The sequence below is a fragment of the Physella acuta genome, unplaced genomic scaffold (assembly GCF_028476545.2).
Source record: "Physella acuta isolate Inbredline_101_S28 unplaced genomic scaffold, ASM2847654v3 ptg000442l, whole genome shotgun sequence".
In the NCBI taxonomy this organism is placed as follows: Eukaryota; Metazoa; Mollusca; class Gastropoda; family Physidae; genus Physella; species Physella acuta.
The window spans coordinates 470,387-487,855 of NW_026731961.1; the positions used below are offsets into that span (position 1 = coordinate 470,387).

The 17,469-nt window shown below is 32.8% G+C and overlaps 1 non-coding gene across 1 annotated transcript; it reads right to left on the bottom strand.

Annotated features, from left to right (window-relative positions):
- Positions 1–16,211: 16,211 nt before the first annotated feature.
- On the bottom strand, positions 16,212–16,284 carry Trnat-ugu (transfer RNA threonine (anticodon UGU)). The gene has a single exon. It is a non-coding gene; the product is annotated as a tRNA-Thr (tRNA).
- Between the last annotated feature and the right edge of the window lie 1,185 nt (positions 16,285–17,469).

A 17,469-nucleotide genomic window follows, 5' to 3' on the forward strand; every position in this document is an offset into this window, starting at 1 on the left:
TGTTTTAAATTTTAGTGTAAATTATTTTTTTTAACTTCAACTAAAATGGATATATGTGTATATGTTTTTTGTATTTTTGTGCTTGCTTTAATGCGATCCACCCCCCCCCCCCCCCCTTTTAAACATGTAACGCTACCATGTATGGTAAACTTTAATTTAAAACCCACACTCTTCAAGACAATAAGATATTTGTTTGTGATTTTTAAAAGGTTTCATAATTGCAAGAAAAATTTGGTAAAAGTAAATTGTGCGTGATTTTTTTTATTATATATTTTTTATTTTATAAAAACTGTTTATATTCAAAATGGGGGATACTAATTATAACACAGTATAGACATCATTGGAAAAGTAGTAATTTAATACAATGTGGGTTTTTTATGTTTAACAATTTTAATTTGCATAATTATATATAGATCACAATATCATACAGTAATATCGATTTTTTTCAACCTTTGTCTTTAATACTATTTTATAAACATTTACTTTATTTAAAAAAAAAAAGTTCTTTAATTAAGAAAAAAAACGATACATGACAAAACGACAATATCTTTTTTTTTAATTTAATTCTGTATCCTTTACAGAAGGGGCACAATTTTTAAATGCAAGGGAAATAACTTTACATAATAACTAAAAATAAAAATAAATCTAACAACTCTTACCAAATACATCATTTATATTACTCATTTAATAATACCGTGTATTTAATTATTCAGCAAGATAATAATTGTGTGCTAGTTGTAGATAAAAAGAAAATACAACTTATACCATACTTTCACTTAGAAATTAAGACACATTAGCTTTATTTTAAGAATTGTAATTTAAGAAGTATTAAAATTTGATTAACCGTAGTCTTATTCTACTTACAGTTTTTTATTTCTGGATCCCTTAAAAAGGGACAAAAGTAATTTTAATGAGTGTATGTTAGGGGTCGGCAACATACGGCTCTTTTGATGCCAAGATTTGGCTCTTGAGTTCATATACGCAAATATTAATAACGAGCCGGCCCGCGACATAACATACGCCGCTATTTAGTTGCTGTTTTTTTTCTACTTTTCAGTAATTCATAATTTGTGAATTCGACAGTACCAACGCTGACACTGAAAATATTTCTTTAAAACACTATAAGTAGCTCGTTAAGGACCATAACCGCCTTTACTAAACTCATATAAAATATTATTCTGCAACCATATAATAACGAACGATATAATAATAAATATAAACAATAAATACACGCTATTCTTTTAGAACATTTAGTTACTCCTTATTTCAATGTACTTACTATTAAAGTGTCCATCCAAAATTGAAAAAAATTCAACATCATGGTGGCTATCATTTGCTGGAAAACGTAGATTGTTTCGAAAAAAAAATACTTGTTTTTGTTGAACACACGGACACAATTTGAAAACTATTATCGTGAAGAAACCAAAGCAGAGTTTCTTCCAGGCATCTCGAACGAAATGAAATTTATATAATTTATATAGAAAATATATACTTTTAACAGTGTTCGCCCCCCCCCCCCCCCGAAGAAAACAGTCTGTAAGAAACACTGAAACAAAGCTACTGTTATCATGAATCACTTCAGCATTAATATCACAAAAAAAGAAGGACTTTTTCGCTGAGAGATTTGACCATTTGAAAACAGATGGCGTGCATAGCAAATCCTCTCAACACAAAAAGAGATAAGCATTGAACCATTTGGAATTGATGTTGGTTCGCTTCAAATGCAATCGCTGGATTTGAAAACCAAATATTTTTGATGTATTGTTCTAATGACAATGTGATCCAGACATATCACTGTGTCCACTTAATTGAAACGTACGTAAGTCATCATGTTTAAACACACATACATACAGACACACGCACATACATAGGCCTACAGACACACACACACATGGGACAAGAATGCAAAACTGGGCCCTTTTGACTCATTAAAGTCTATCGCCAAACTTAGTTTCTTTTTCATTACCGCAAAAAGGTTGTTGTAAAATTCATAAAGAAGGAAGACAAGAGCAAATACCGTTTCTGTAAGATAATGACAGAAAAATGCTGAAGTCGATATCAATACCCAAAATACACAAGTGTACTCTATGAACCCAATTCTTGTTATCTTAAACCGCACTACCTACCATACTATACATGTATACAACATTTGTAGATTTTAAAAATATTTGATCATGCTTAATAAAACAACTATTATATAGGTGGTAGCTCTTAACTAATTACATTCATGTGTTTTCCACATAAAATGACTTAGTACACACTAGATGATAAAGTGGCTCCCTACAATAAAATGACTACATATCGCCTCACAACAAACCTAGCGATACCGATTTATTTATTTTTTTATTTTTTACCTATGGGTTACATTGGTTGACAAAAATGTTTTGATGGAAGTCTAATACAAAACGTCTAAAAAGAGAAAGAGTTGATGATGAAGCGTTAGCTGTCAACTTTTAGAGCAATGGTTCCCAAACTTTTTCGAGTGGCGACCTTCTTTTTTAAAAAAAATTAATTGACCCGCGACCCCCCCATATAATTAAAAAAAAAATAGTAAGAAACTTAATAAGCACTAAAATAAAACTTTCTAGTAGACTTTCAATATAAATTATTCTTGATAACTGTTTAAAAACGATGAGAAAAGTGCATGCTATTAACTAAACATTTAATGTATTTCTTTATTTTGTTTTTAATTGGAGTAGTGTTGAAAATCTATTCTCACAAAGACAGCCAAAAAAGGAACTAAAACTCGAAAGACAATTAATTTCACTTTTGGGTATTAATGGTGCATACTACACCAAAATTGTATGTAGTTTTTCATCTGTCGAGGAATCATTCCGCAAATGAACTAACTCATGTTGTAATTCATCGGGAATGTGGGTAACATCGAGGGAAGCAGAGACTGGGTTACTTTTAAATGCAGATTCTTCTTCTTTCAGCTCAGTGAAAAAAAAAAAAAAAAAGCTGCAGTTCGTTTTCAAGAGAAGCAAAATGCCCAGAAATCTTCTTTCAATTTTTAAAAATGATTTCACACTCAGATTCATCTAAAATTTCAATATTTCCAAGATTTATTTTTCTTTGAAAAGAGATAATATTCGTTCATTTTCCCTGAAGCTTCGGGTTAAGCTTATGTTGGTGTTCGAATTTATCTGCTAGGTAGGATGCTGTCTCTAACCACTCTTTGTCGTTGAAGTATATCAAAAGGACGTATTTCCTTTGCACTTACAAGAACAACTTGATTTCAGTTTTCAATTCTGACACACGATTCACAACATTACATTTGACAGTCAGCGTACTACTGTAGTGTAGAAAAGCAGAACCTCGTCATTTTTATTAATGTCTTTGCGCAGTTCTTTAAGGGCTCCAGATTTAATATAATTTGCAACTATAACTAGCAATGGAGTCTTGATAGCGATGGCATATCGGCGTATCATGCAATGGATTCCCCTTGGTTGGGGAGATAATTCTTTTTCTGAAAGCCCGATTATGACCGAAACAAAGATGGCGCAACTTCCGTATATAGCCCAGAGCTGTTTTCCCATTTTAATCATCTGGGTTAAAAAAAACAAGTTAATAAAAAGTCTAGTGACAATTTAAGCGCAATTTCCTTAATTATTTTTTTTTTTAAATGTGAAAAAAAGTATTAGGCCTAGCGAAACAAAACATTGTAATTGTAACTCCCTATCACTCTCATATAAATTATAAATAAATTAATAGATAACAAAAATAACGTTTGAATTAATAAGTAAAAAAAGACAACTATATTAATATATATCAACGGAAATAGTTTTATTTTAACGAGTAGGCCTACAAGATGCTCTGTTTAAAATATCATCCTCAGTTTAAATAATTTAAAAAAAAATTGTGACCGAACGAAAGGATATTTTTGAAAACTTTCTTCGGCAATATTGTTCTAAATTATGGCAGGAATCGATTGATAAATGTTTCAAGTCGCTAAGTGGTCTGGTTGCCGAGATATGGAGCAAAAACTGCATTTGTTCGAGGTTTTTTGTCTTTTCCGTGAAATCCAGGAAGGAATTCAGGGATTTTTTTGGCCCACAATCAACTTGCTTAACATATTTGCTTTTGGAACTAGTCCTCGATATTGCTTTGTTGAGGAAGCATACATCCAGAAATGACGAGTTAATAATCGCAATTGTCCGTATGGAAATTGCGCTAAAAACGTGTTTATTTTCTTCACATAATAGCAACTCTTCTTTGCTCTCATCTGAATGAATTTATTTCACAAAGACAAGCAAAGCGAACACGAACTCACGTCTGTTGATTCATCAACTTAAAAAGCAAACAATGGTGAAAGCTTGATTTCATTCAAAATGTATCCTTTGACACCTACAGACTACATGGCTGCTATGAGCCGCTGAATAGTATTATTAAACAGAGATATCTGTTGCATTTTTACTGCAATGGAAACCCTCAAGAACCCGTGTTTTAGAGTGTCTGCGTAGGTATAAGTTATGCAGTCTTTGTAGGGTCCTGCACCGATTCTGTAGTATATTTCATTGTAGCTTATAGGGTTCTGGAGATGGTAGTGCTTTAGGTGCAGTTTGGCTTCTTTTTCTTGGAGGTTAAAACGCAGAAAACAAATTAGAAGGCAATTAGGTTTGAATGCACTTGTGCATGGTACATCCCTAATTCCGAGGAATTTACTTTAATTAGGTAATTAATTTCATTTTCCCTTTATATAGGGAGCCAAAATATTTTCTATGAGAAAGAATGCACGTCACCTAATTCAATTTATAAATTACCTTCATAAAACATGTATCTTATAATAAATCTAAAGTGTTTACGTCAGATGTTTTAAACTAATCAATATGTTTATAAAAAAATAATATTTAGATAAAGATGTTTTAGTTTGCATTAAATTTAATTATAAAATTTAACCCAATTAATATATTTGTTTGGCAAATCATACTAATTATTTATTTATGTGTTTTTAATTATAGATTGTGATAAATTGTTTCCCTTGTTTTGAATTTCCGAAATACATAGGGGAAGTAATACATTTTGTCTAGATCAAGCCTAAGGCAAAATTTAACTTTTTGTGTTGGCTATTGCAGTTTTCCTTTACTCGTGTCTTTGGAAGAAAAAAAAGATGAACATTTTATAAACAGATAGGTAATTTTCTGAAAGATTCTAGATTTCAACAAAAATACTTGACAGACGCACCACTATCAATTCTGCCAAACAGTGCTTGTAACTAAGTGTAAAAATAAAAGTATATTCAAATGAATTAAACATCTCTTAAGATTCTAAAACGGAAGAACACTTACAACACAAACATACGATATGAATACAATAAAAATTTGAAAAACAAAACACCATTGAACAGATGTAAAACATGATCGATCACTTCAGGGTGAATGAGTAAATAATAAACTTTATCAGCCTAACGTCATTGTTTTTTCTCCCTCTGTTGGCGATATAATTATCTAGTGCTTAAATATGTTGGTAAGAAAGTCGCAAGTGTTGAACATATGAGACTGTTATATGTGAGAGTTGGTGTGCCCAACATATGAGACTGTCAATACCTTTACATCCTTATTTTTATTTTTTTAATTTTTTTTCAAAACAAAAGTATGCGCTTTGGCATATGTATAATAGGCCCGGGGGGGGGGGGGGGTTAGCGATAGAGAGCAAGACTGCTAACCTGAAATTATCGAGATCGAATTCGGGTCCAAGTCAGTAGAACCATGATGTGTACCTAAATCATGTTATGGAAATAAAGAGCAAGAAACATATGAACTCTACTTCATCTGTCCAGTATTGCTAGTTGCAAAGATAAATATGTATTTATTTTTTTATAAATTATATGTCCAACTTATATATCAGCATGTAAGCGTTTTCCTACATTAGGTTTACTTAACTAAGTAGGCTAATTGATAATCTAGTTTACTTTACATTTGTATGAGTCAATGCGGTTTATATATTTATTATACAGCAGAATATAACCATAACAGCCTAATTAATAAAAAACAACATTAACATTTAATAGAAACATAAACACAATATATTGCAACAAATTATACCCTCATCATACCCCAATTTAATATTATATAACTTACGAATATAACATTAATTCACACCCTGCTAAAATAAACATAATTTCAGCCATTCGAATGATATAGTTAAATCATCCTAACTAACAAGCCGTATGCCAGCGTCCCTGGCCACTTCACATGCTTGACTCGACAGGATGGCCAAAACATATTGGGTGGCCTACAGCACCGCAGCTCTCAACATATGGGCCACGATGTGGTGGCTCCTGACAAAGGTTTGTGGAGGTTGTTGTAGTTTTGATTGAACTTTACACGGAGGCTCCTTCGTGTATTTCTTCATCAGTTCATTGTCCGATGTATAGATACGATGCAACATTTTACTGTTGGCGAAACTATATTTATAGCTATTGGTTGAGTTAAGAGATGAATTATTCTGGCTTGCAAGAGTAGGGGAGATAAACACTAATTTCTCGAGTTATGTGAAACATACAATGTTGTTTCCCTTTAACTGTAAGTCTGAAGTAGTTTTTTTTTTTTTTTTTTTTTTTTTTTTTTTTTTTTTTTGAGCAAAGAAAATGTTGTTTCAGTTAACACCACGAAGTGGATGCGCCTGAAAAAAAAAATAACTCTCCTTAGCCAAAGGCTAATTGTAATAATATTTTTTATTCCAAATCAAAACACTTGTGTAGCTATATAGAACAGTACGTCCCATTTTAAGCCATAGCAACATAAAGTTAGAGGAAGTGACTGTAGTCATCACTGTTATTTCACCCTGAACGTGGATTCTATCTGACACGTTAAAGAGTTAGTTTAACAGACGACAAGATTACAAGATAACAAAAAGCGATGTTATTATAATAGCTACCTAACTAATTTCTTGTTACTGGGGATAGTGTGTGCAAATCACGAAAAGCTACAAATGCAAGACGCTACAAAAACAAAATGCTACAAATACAAAACACTACGAAAGAAAACTTAAAAAAAAGCCACAAAAATATAAAACGTTAAAATAACAAAACAATAGAAAAATATAAAAGCTACAAAAACCAAGTGCTACCATTTAAAAATATATATAATTGTAAGCTGTGCCACTGTTGTATATAAAAAAAAATCATGCTTCTTATGAAGTTGATTATGGATCTTGTAGATACTCGTCACAGTTAAGTACACCCAAAAATTTGTTTTTGTAGCTAAATAACAATCAAATAGCAAAAATAGTTTTTGCTGCAGTAATTATTATTTCAAACAAATCACCTTTCATATAACAACAATCTACACCAATCACCATATAGTATCATATAACATAACTCTACTCCAGCCATCTGATAAGGGCTCCACAAGTCTGACTAGATAGAGGCTATGAGAGGACGATCCCAACATTACGGCTTTGGAAAAAAATTAAGGCTAAAAAGAGGACTCACGACACAATATCTCACAAGTAACGAGTTACATTACGAAACTTTTTGATAAACCTACACACAACAATAAATATCAAACAATAAAATATTTTCTACTGTGTCCCTTCGCGAGGGATCCAGAAATATCGAACAATACTAAATAGAAATAATGTATCTGATTGATAAACAGACACATACATTTAATTTTGACAAAAAAGGTAATTTAATAAAAGTGAAAATAAGATTAAAGTGAATAGGCTATTTGAATAAAATATTCCACCATAAATTGCGGCAAACGGTTTTATTGTTATGTGATATATGAGAAAAGAGTATGCCTGCAAAATGTGGTTTTTACTTTTTTTCAATGTTTATTTTATTTTGCAAAATTATTGAGTTGATTCCCTTGCGTGTTTATAACACTGTGTATACAAAAGAAGTAAAGCATTTTGTTAGTAAAAAAGAAGTTCTCACTCACTACATGTAATACTTTTTGTTTGGCAGCAGTAGTAAATTTATTATAAAATTTATTGCGCTAGTTTTTACAGCACATATCGTACTTAAAAACAAGTCGTTTATTATCGTAGTAATTCTCCTTCGAAAACACGACAATAACGTATTGTCGTTTAGGGAAAGTTTTAGGTGTACACGAATACAATCATGATTTTTAGAGACACAAGCCATCGACAACCTTTACACGTCAATTATAAGCTTAGATATTTGTTTATGTTATACTTGATTGAGAAAAATATGTTTTTAAATAGTTATATGTACACATCCATTGTGCTAAATGCTAACTGAAGGACGCTCGATACGTTGGATCCCAACTAAATACATAATGTACATAACATACACTAACCACAATTAAAGTTGCTTTTGTCCCTTTTTTAAAGGTTTAATAGATTTCCTTCCACACAGTTCACTCCATTCAAGCCAGGAGCTTGCTGTGTGGATAGGTTGCATGTTAATGCATTAAAATACATGAAATACATAGTATTGCATACAGTTTACATTCAAAAGGAACATCATTTTCATTTCTTGACTTTGCTCTTGTAGTTATTTTTTTTAAATTAATATAAAGTTCTTGGGCCGATTCTTGCGTTTAAGCAATCTTCTGTGGAAAGTGGTTGATTTTTGTTGGTAGTTGTAATTGAGTCGATCTGAAGTCATAGAGTGATGTCACGAGTTTGAAAAGTCGATTTGATCGTTGAGTCTAGGTCTTCGAGATTATCGTATGTTGAAAGTATATTGTTTGGAGTGTTCGAGAGTTGATTCGTTGCTTGTTGGTATATGGCGTAATCGTGTGTTGGAAATTGCAAGTTGAGTGTAAAATAGTAGCGTTGGTAGGATTGTTTATTTGGGTAATGCTTTTAGTTAGTTGGGAGATGATTGTTTATTTGGTTTTAGTTGGTTGGGAGATGAAAAGAAGGGCGTTGTGAACCAAGACAGCTGTGGGGTTGCGCCCTCACATCCCTCTAACGCTCTAAGCTCTCGAGAAGAGCCACCAAGTACTAGTACTTTGGTGGTTTCAATGTACGAGTGACTAATCATCTATTTTAATTTTTCAGCTAGACGCCGCCTACCTAGGAGTAATCTTAGGTAGGATGTTCCGTCACGACACTATCGAACTACGATAAACTCGACAAACTATACTCAAAGATCAACTCACATTTCAACTTTCACATAAAATGTATAAAGATTACACTAAATAATAAATAACGCCAGTCTCATTTCAAAATGTATTTTATTAAAAATAAATTCACACGTTTAACCGAATGTCAAATTAAACATTGTAATTATTTCTTGCTCTCTAATAAAAAAAGAGAAAAAAAAAAACTTCCTCTATTCTGTTCGTCAAAAACTTTCAAAAATTTGAAAATAAGAATACGGTAAGCGCGTGTATCTGCCAAGTATAGAGAGTTGCATATCATGTTACATCATGAAAAAAATATGGAGGTAGATTTAGCTTTCAGCTCGACCGACTTATTTAACTCTATTTTAACTCGATTTAACCATTATTTAAATCGCAAAAAGAATGTTTCTACAACATATTTTTTTTTAATTTTCTGTCTTGGTGTCATCCCCCCCCCCCCCCTAAATGGTGTCACCCGATGCGGTCCGCACTCCCCGCCCCGCCTCGCGACGTCTCTGAGTAGGGCATATTATGTATAGTTTAATTTTGAAAAGGCCCGGCGTAACACGGATTGCAATATCGTTCTTGTGTAGTTGTATATGCAAGGGAAATAACTAAAAAAAAATAAAAATAAAAAAAAAATAAAAAAATGATAATTATACACCATTGTTATTAAAACTTGTTCCTAAAACTTATAACATTGTGAAAAAAAAAAGGAAATGATGACAACTCTATATTATACAAAAGTACAAGTTTTACACAATTGTCAATTAGATTTCAGACACTATAGTTTTTTTTTTTTGGGAATAGTCGTTTAAATATTGTTTAAAAACGTTTTTTCATACCTTTTTAACAAATACTTTTACCTATTTCTGGATCCCTGACAAAAGGGACAAAAGTGAATTTAAATTTATAGTTAGTATAGTATTAATTAGTTACAGTATGGATTTAGTTGGGAGCCAAAGTGTCGAGGGTCACAAAGTCATTTTATTAAAGCCAAAGGGTCGATGTCGTTTTGTCATGTTCCTCTATCTGGTCAGACATGTCGAATAGTTATGTGGTGCAAATCTAGCTCATTAATCAAGTATTGAAAGAAAAAACTTAGCAAAATTGCTAGTGGTGTGGATGCGAATCTTCTTTAATCAGAGTTCTTTCATACATTTTTCTCTAAGTGGTAATATAAACTTCCACGGGAGGGGGGAGAAAGATTTGACCAATCGCCTAAAATAATATTATTACGACTCGCTTATTAAACCCTTAAAGTTTAAAAAAAAAAAAAAAAGCGAAATGTTACAGGTTTATCTCTTCAAGCGAAAAAAAAATATTTTTAGCAAAAGATAAAAAAATATCAACGGCAAGAAAATGTATACACTGAAACACTGTGAGTAATTAAAGTAACTAACAGTTTTCCAAACCTAAATCTTTTTCTTCAAATATTTTATTTAAGAGTCTGTTACAATCGTGTCATATATGAAAATATTTAAAACATGTAATTTGACTCTCATTCTAATGGGACAACTACTCAATTAAAGGTAATCTATTGTTCTATGTACGTAAAATCGCCCGCGACTAGTATTGTGAATAACAAATTGAATCCATAAATTTTAATAATTATTTTACATTTTGAGGATGATTTATGTTTTGAAAAATACAAAAATGTTTCCTTGTTTCATTTATTTACCAGTTTTTAACAATTGAATTAAAAATTTTCAGTAATAAATGAGGACTAGCGATGTTTCCATGAGATGCAACCATGCTCATTTACTATAGCAGCCATCTTTTTAAGGTTGTTTTTTATTTATTTTTTTTTAAACTTATGGCTCGATATTCAGGGGAAGCCTCTCTATTTTACAAATGGCTGCAGTTTATATAGCAAATCAGAGTTTCTTCCAGGGGGGGGGGGGGGGGCTAAGCCCCCCCGAACAAATACTACCGCCCCCCCCCCCAAACGAAATGAAATGTTTATAATTTATATAAAAAATATATACTTTTAACAGTGTCCGCACCCCCCCCCCCTGAAGAAAGTCCACTCCCCCGAAAATTTCAAGTGCCCCCCCCCCCCCCGAAGAAAAAAGTCTGGAAGAAACAATGTAGCAAATCTTGCTCGCAAACACTGCTGTTTAATGTTAATTTCTGGCCTATATTGATATATTTAGCCACTGATTTATAATTATTCATATATCTATATTATTTGACACACATATATCACAATTATTAAAGCCTTGACAATGAGGTAACTTTTTCGTACATTACTAGCCGCGGGCGATTTTACGTACCTAAAACGATAGATTACCAATTAAATTGTAGATTCAGGAAAACACGGTCATGTACGGTAGATCTGTGACGAAGTTTAATACTACGGTGATAACATGTTCAATTTTATTCAAGATTTCGACTTTAAGTTCTAGCCTAAATTCTTGTTGAATATAATTAGAAAACAGTCTATATTACTTGAACTTTCCGCTAAAAAATGATAATAGAATATAAATAGTTTATCTACATTTTATATATTAGATTATTTAAACGAAGCTGTGACTATTACAGTTAATAACTTGTGTACAGCGTTTCTCGTTAATAATTATCCAGGATACCAAGACTTTTATTATTTTGTGAACGTATGCAACATTTTTGTTTTCCTTTTTTTTCCTTTATTTTATAGACAAGGAAAATATTTTTTTTAAAAATTATACAGGTAGTTTCTAAACTAACATTAATGTTTGTTTCCTACATCCTGTTTACGTGATTAAATAATTCACAAAATGTTTTACGATGAATATGTTTTCCTGAGTTTGGTCTCATACAATCAGTCGTGTTTGTAACACACGGTAACAAGTAGTTATATTGTTATAGTTTAGATATTCTGATTTTCTTCATTACCCCCCCCCCCCCTTTACACATTATAACCACTAATGACATCGAGCAGAAAACAATGGCTACTATAACGAACTAAACTCTACTAACATGGTATTAGGAAGTTACTAGACTGAGACCACGTGACCACACCCCTATTATACCCGTACAATAAACAAGAACAAACAGGAGAGGTCAACGTGACAACATACATCACATAGCACGAGGGTTGAACATGAACAATACAGACAGGTAACATATAGCACGAGGGTTAAACATGAACAATACAGACAGGTAACATATAACACGAGGGTTGAACATAAACAATACAGACAGGTAACATATAGCACGACGGTTGAACATGAACAATACAGACAGGTAACATATCACACGGGGGTTGAACATAAACAATACAGACAGGTAACATATAAAACGAGGGTTGAACATGAACAATACAGACAGGTAACATATAGCACGAGGGTTAAACATGAACAATACAGACAGGTAACATATAACACGAGGGTTGAACATAAACAATACAGACAGGTAACATATAGCACGACGGTTGAACATGAACAATACAGACAGGTAACATATCACACGGGGGTTGAACATAAACAATACAGACAGGTAACATATAAAACGAGGGTTGAACATGAACAATACAGACAGGTAACACATAGCACGAGGGTTGAACATGAACAATACAGACAGGTAACATATAACACGAGGGTTGAACATGAACAATACGGACAGGTAACATATAACACGAGGGTTGAACATGAACAACACACAGACAGGTAACATGTAGATAGAGGGTTGAACATGAACAATACGAACATGTAACATCGTATAATGAACATTTATCCATCCATACTATTCACTACAAGAGTACATTGATCTACAAACTCAAGAAAACAGTGGCATCTAATCACTCCAGATTATCCTACAATACTCACTCAAAAATGAGTTAAGACCGGTATATTATTTGACTACCTCCCGTTAACCATCTCTGTAAATTTGGGCCATGGAAAAACTACCGAAGTAGCTTAATTCAAATACTTTGCATCAGCTGTTTTGGTATTTCAGCTTCAATTTAAAAACTTTGCACTCATTTTTCTCAAAACTCTCAAAATACACTTAAGTACTTTTTCCACTGAGCCCTTCATATGGACTGACTGCTAGCGTAAATATTGGAGTGCAGTGATTAGTTCATATTTAAATTTATTTATTTTAAATTAAAAATGAAATTTATTTACCTAATCCTTATGATTTACCAAAATATTGGAATATAATATTAGTGGCTCTTTAAAAACTGGGAAATTTTGTAAATTGCAACTTTTGGCTCTTCATCTCTTAAGGTAGCCGACCGCTGGGCTAAGATCAGTGCAGATTTGTCCCTTTTGTAAGGGATCCAGAAATAAACATATGTAGAATAACGGCAACTGCTGTTAAGCAAATTTTAAGACTACTTAAATAATGATTCTTAAAATAAAGCTAGTGTGGCCCCATTGGAAGTAAAATATGGTACAAGTTGTATTTTATTACTATCTAAAAGAAGTACAACTTGTTTGCATATTGTACAATTGCTTACATTTTATAAGTAAAACAATAAGTAGAGATGGTGTATTTTGGTATGACGTGTTCGATTCGTATTTGTTTGAGCTATTTTGGTAAGTTATTTCCCTTGCATTGTAAAATTGTGTCCCTTCTGTAAGAGATATATATTTAATTAATATTAAATAAAAGGATTCTCGTGTAGTTATGCTCAGTGGCGGAACTAGAAAAAATGGGCCACCCCGCAAAAAAAAATTTTGGCCCCCCCATATATATATATATATATATATATATATATATATATATATATATATATATATATATATATATATATATATATATAACACGCTATCATTCGTGTATTTATTTGAGACGTTTGCCTTGTTTTCTAGAACAGTGGTTATTGAATGTAAACAATGTCGGCACTTTATTTCTTGGATATTAGTTTTTGGAGCGCTAGTTTGTCTACACTACCACCGATACGAGCCAGCTAAGTTGTTGAGGCGCTATATATTCGCTTCTTGTAAGGCTAAGAGCGGGAGGGGAGGTCTGAGAAAGGAACTTAAAAGGGACAACAAAGCACCGATGTGCTTTTATCCATCAGTACCAAATTTGGGATGGTCTCAAAAAGCCGTCTTAATGTCTAGCGGCCTCTCGCGCAATTGATGTTTTTTTCAAAAGAATTTTGCCGACAACAGCGTGTATTTGATTGTAGGAAAAAGAATATACAAGAGCTTGGGATGGTGTCTATAGAATAAAGAAAGTCCAACCGCAGCTACATTATTCTTTTTTTCAAAACAACCATCAGGTCAAAAATGCAAGAAAATTAATTTTAACTTAATTTTTTTTATTTTGGCCGGCTGTGCCCCCCCCCCCCCCGCATTGCGGGGTCTGGCGGCACTGTAGTTCCGCCCCTGGTTATGCTTACTTACTTATAGAACATTTAACATTTTTTTTTTTAAATAATAAGTAAATGGTTATTCTGAGTGAAAACGATACATACGATAAAGGTTGAAAAACTCGATATTACTGTAGGACATTGTAATTTATATAAAACATGGTTTTTTTTTTGGTTTTTACTTGTTTTTAATTCTTGTTTTATTTTGCTTGTGTTTTATAAAATAGTGTATACAAAAGAAGTAAAACATTATGTTAGTCAGAACAAAAGTTCTCACACACTACATTTAATACTCTTTGTTGGGCAACAGTATTACATTTTTAAAAAAAAGTCATTTTGCTAGTTTTTACAGCACATATCGTACTTGAAAACAGGTCGTTTATTATCGTAGTTATTCTCCTGCGAAAACACGACAGTAGCGTATGGTCGTTAAGGGAAAGGTTTAAGTGTACACCAGGGGTCGGCAACCCTTTGAGACGGAAGAGCCAAGATATGCAACTTACAAAATGTACCAGTTTGTAATGAGCCACTAATATTTTTTTTAATTTGGTGTATATATATATATATATATATATATATATATATATATATATATATATATATATATATATATATATATATATATATATATATATATATATATATATATATATATATATATAAATTAATAGCTTTAAATATGAACTAATATTTATTAATATATTTTTTTTAAATATACACATGTATCGCAAAAAAGGTTTTGTGATATTTTAGCTAGCTCTGCTAGAATAATAAAATTAGTAATCAAATAATATTAGTTAGATCGAGTGCCCCCCCCCCCCCCCCCCCCCGAGAAAAAAGTCTGGAAGAAACACTGATTACAGGCCGTACATAACATACACTCACCAAAATTACTTTTGTCCCTTCACAAAGTTATTTCCCTTTTTAAACTTAAAATGATTTACATAGGGGTTGTAATACACTATGTGGGTAACTTAAGATGTGCTAAGATTCTCTCTTTCGGGCAACAATAGAAGATTATTTAAAGAAGTCAGCTTTACATTTTAAAAACATAACTTATTGTATTTCTAAACCAACACGTCGTTTATATCGTTGTAATGAACGGGAAAAGATGTTCAAAGGAAAGCGATTTAAGTTACGAATTGGTTGGCTCAGTTTACACGTTAAAGTGTTCTTGGGTGTTTATTTATTTTAACACTGGTTAGTCTTAGGTAATATATTGTTTGACTGCTATGAATGTTACTCTATGTATATTCTAAATTATAAGAGCCGTAACAGCAAATATAACATTATAATTTTTGCATTAGTCCAGATATAAATATGCACATTTGTTATCATTTATCGTGATGTCTACTTCAACTATTCCGTAGATTTGAATGTTACCTATGCCTGTGACGGATACAATTAGAGTGGTTTTAACCTGGGTAAGTAAGGAAAAAGGAGATAAACGACAGCTATGTCTGATTGTTCCCTGGGCGGGGTGGGGCGGGATGGGGTGGGGTTGTGTGGTATTCACAAATTAGGAATTGTTGATAAGTAGAAAATAAACCAACTAAATAGCGGCGTATGATACGTCGCGAGTCAGCTTGGTAAATATTGTTTCGGATCCATGGTCTTGACAGAGATGTGGACGACACGTGATGTTTTGTGTCGCTATCTTATCTACGTATCATTTGTATTTACTGTCTTGATATAAAACCAACATTTCAGGCTACAGCCCCGATAACCAGGTTCACCATACGCCCCCACTTAATCGCTTCCTATTATAAATATTCCCAAATGTAAACAATGAGCGCGTAGACTATGTGGTCACTAGCAGAATTGTGTTTTACAAGTTCGAGCAGCGGATCGCTTCAAAGATACACAGCCCCCAGTAAGGATTGAACTCACGACCCCTGGTTTACAAGACCAGTGCACTAGCCACTGAGCTATGGAGGCTGGCGATTGCGGATATTTATACTAACTTTAAATCGTCCGTTCTTGTGTTCAAAATCCGATGATTAAAGCCTGCCGAGGGGACAAAGTGGGATCATAAAGGTGGGTCTCGAGGGTCTAAATTTCAACATTTGTGTGGATTGATCCCCTATATCACTGTACACGTCAGTCTTTGCAATCATCCTAGTCACTGTATTGTCTACTCGTCTCCTGTTGTACATAAACCTGTGACTGGTGACCTATGTGTGTCATGGTGTGTCATTTTTTTGTTCATTATTTATTCAACTACTATTCTCGTTTAAATAAGCATAAAACTATCCTTGATATCGGCATTACACGGAGCATCTCTTACATTCTCACTAGTCCGAACTGCCTAGCTTGCTTACCATAACATCCCGTTCGTATCCCAAAACTTCACTCTCTTTCATCCGCGTCATCAAACATTCATTCGTTGTATCTCTCGCACCAACATTCATTCGATCAAAATAGCCTGATTAAACACACATTATAATGATGTATTTCATCTTATTCCATCAATACCTACCTCATATAAATATATATTGTTTCTTCTCTGGTTGGTGTTTCTGCTGAGGTCGACTGGTTTAAGGGTGTGGTTGTTGCTGTCGTGCTGTCTTCTGTGTCGTTAGTTTTGACAACTTATGGTTGTATTTTTCTGTGGTGGGGCTGTCCTCGTTCTTACTCTTGACTGTTGCTGACGGTGTGCCCATGGTGGTTTGAGTTGTTTTAATGTAGTTCTAATACTATAGACTACGTGAAGTGATTCATGTTTAACGTAACATTAGTTTCTTTACGATATTTTATTCAGATGTTTCCGTATCTTCAACAAAAACAAATAATCGTTTTTAGAAACAATCCACTTTTCGAGCAAATGATATCCACCATGATGTTGAATAACCCTTACCCCTGACATACACTCATCATATTACTTTTGCCCCTTTTTTAGGGATCCAGAAATAGCTAAAATTTGCAATGACACACGAGGCTAAAGCAAATTTTAACACTAATTAAATAAAATATCTTAAAATAAAGCTACTGTGTCTCATTTCTATGTGAAAATATGGTATTAGTTGTATTTTCTTTGTATCTATAACTAGTACACAATTATTTGCCTACTGAACAACTGCATAAATTTTATAAGTAAAACAGTAATGGAGATTGTGTATTTTG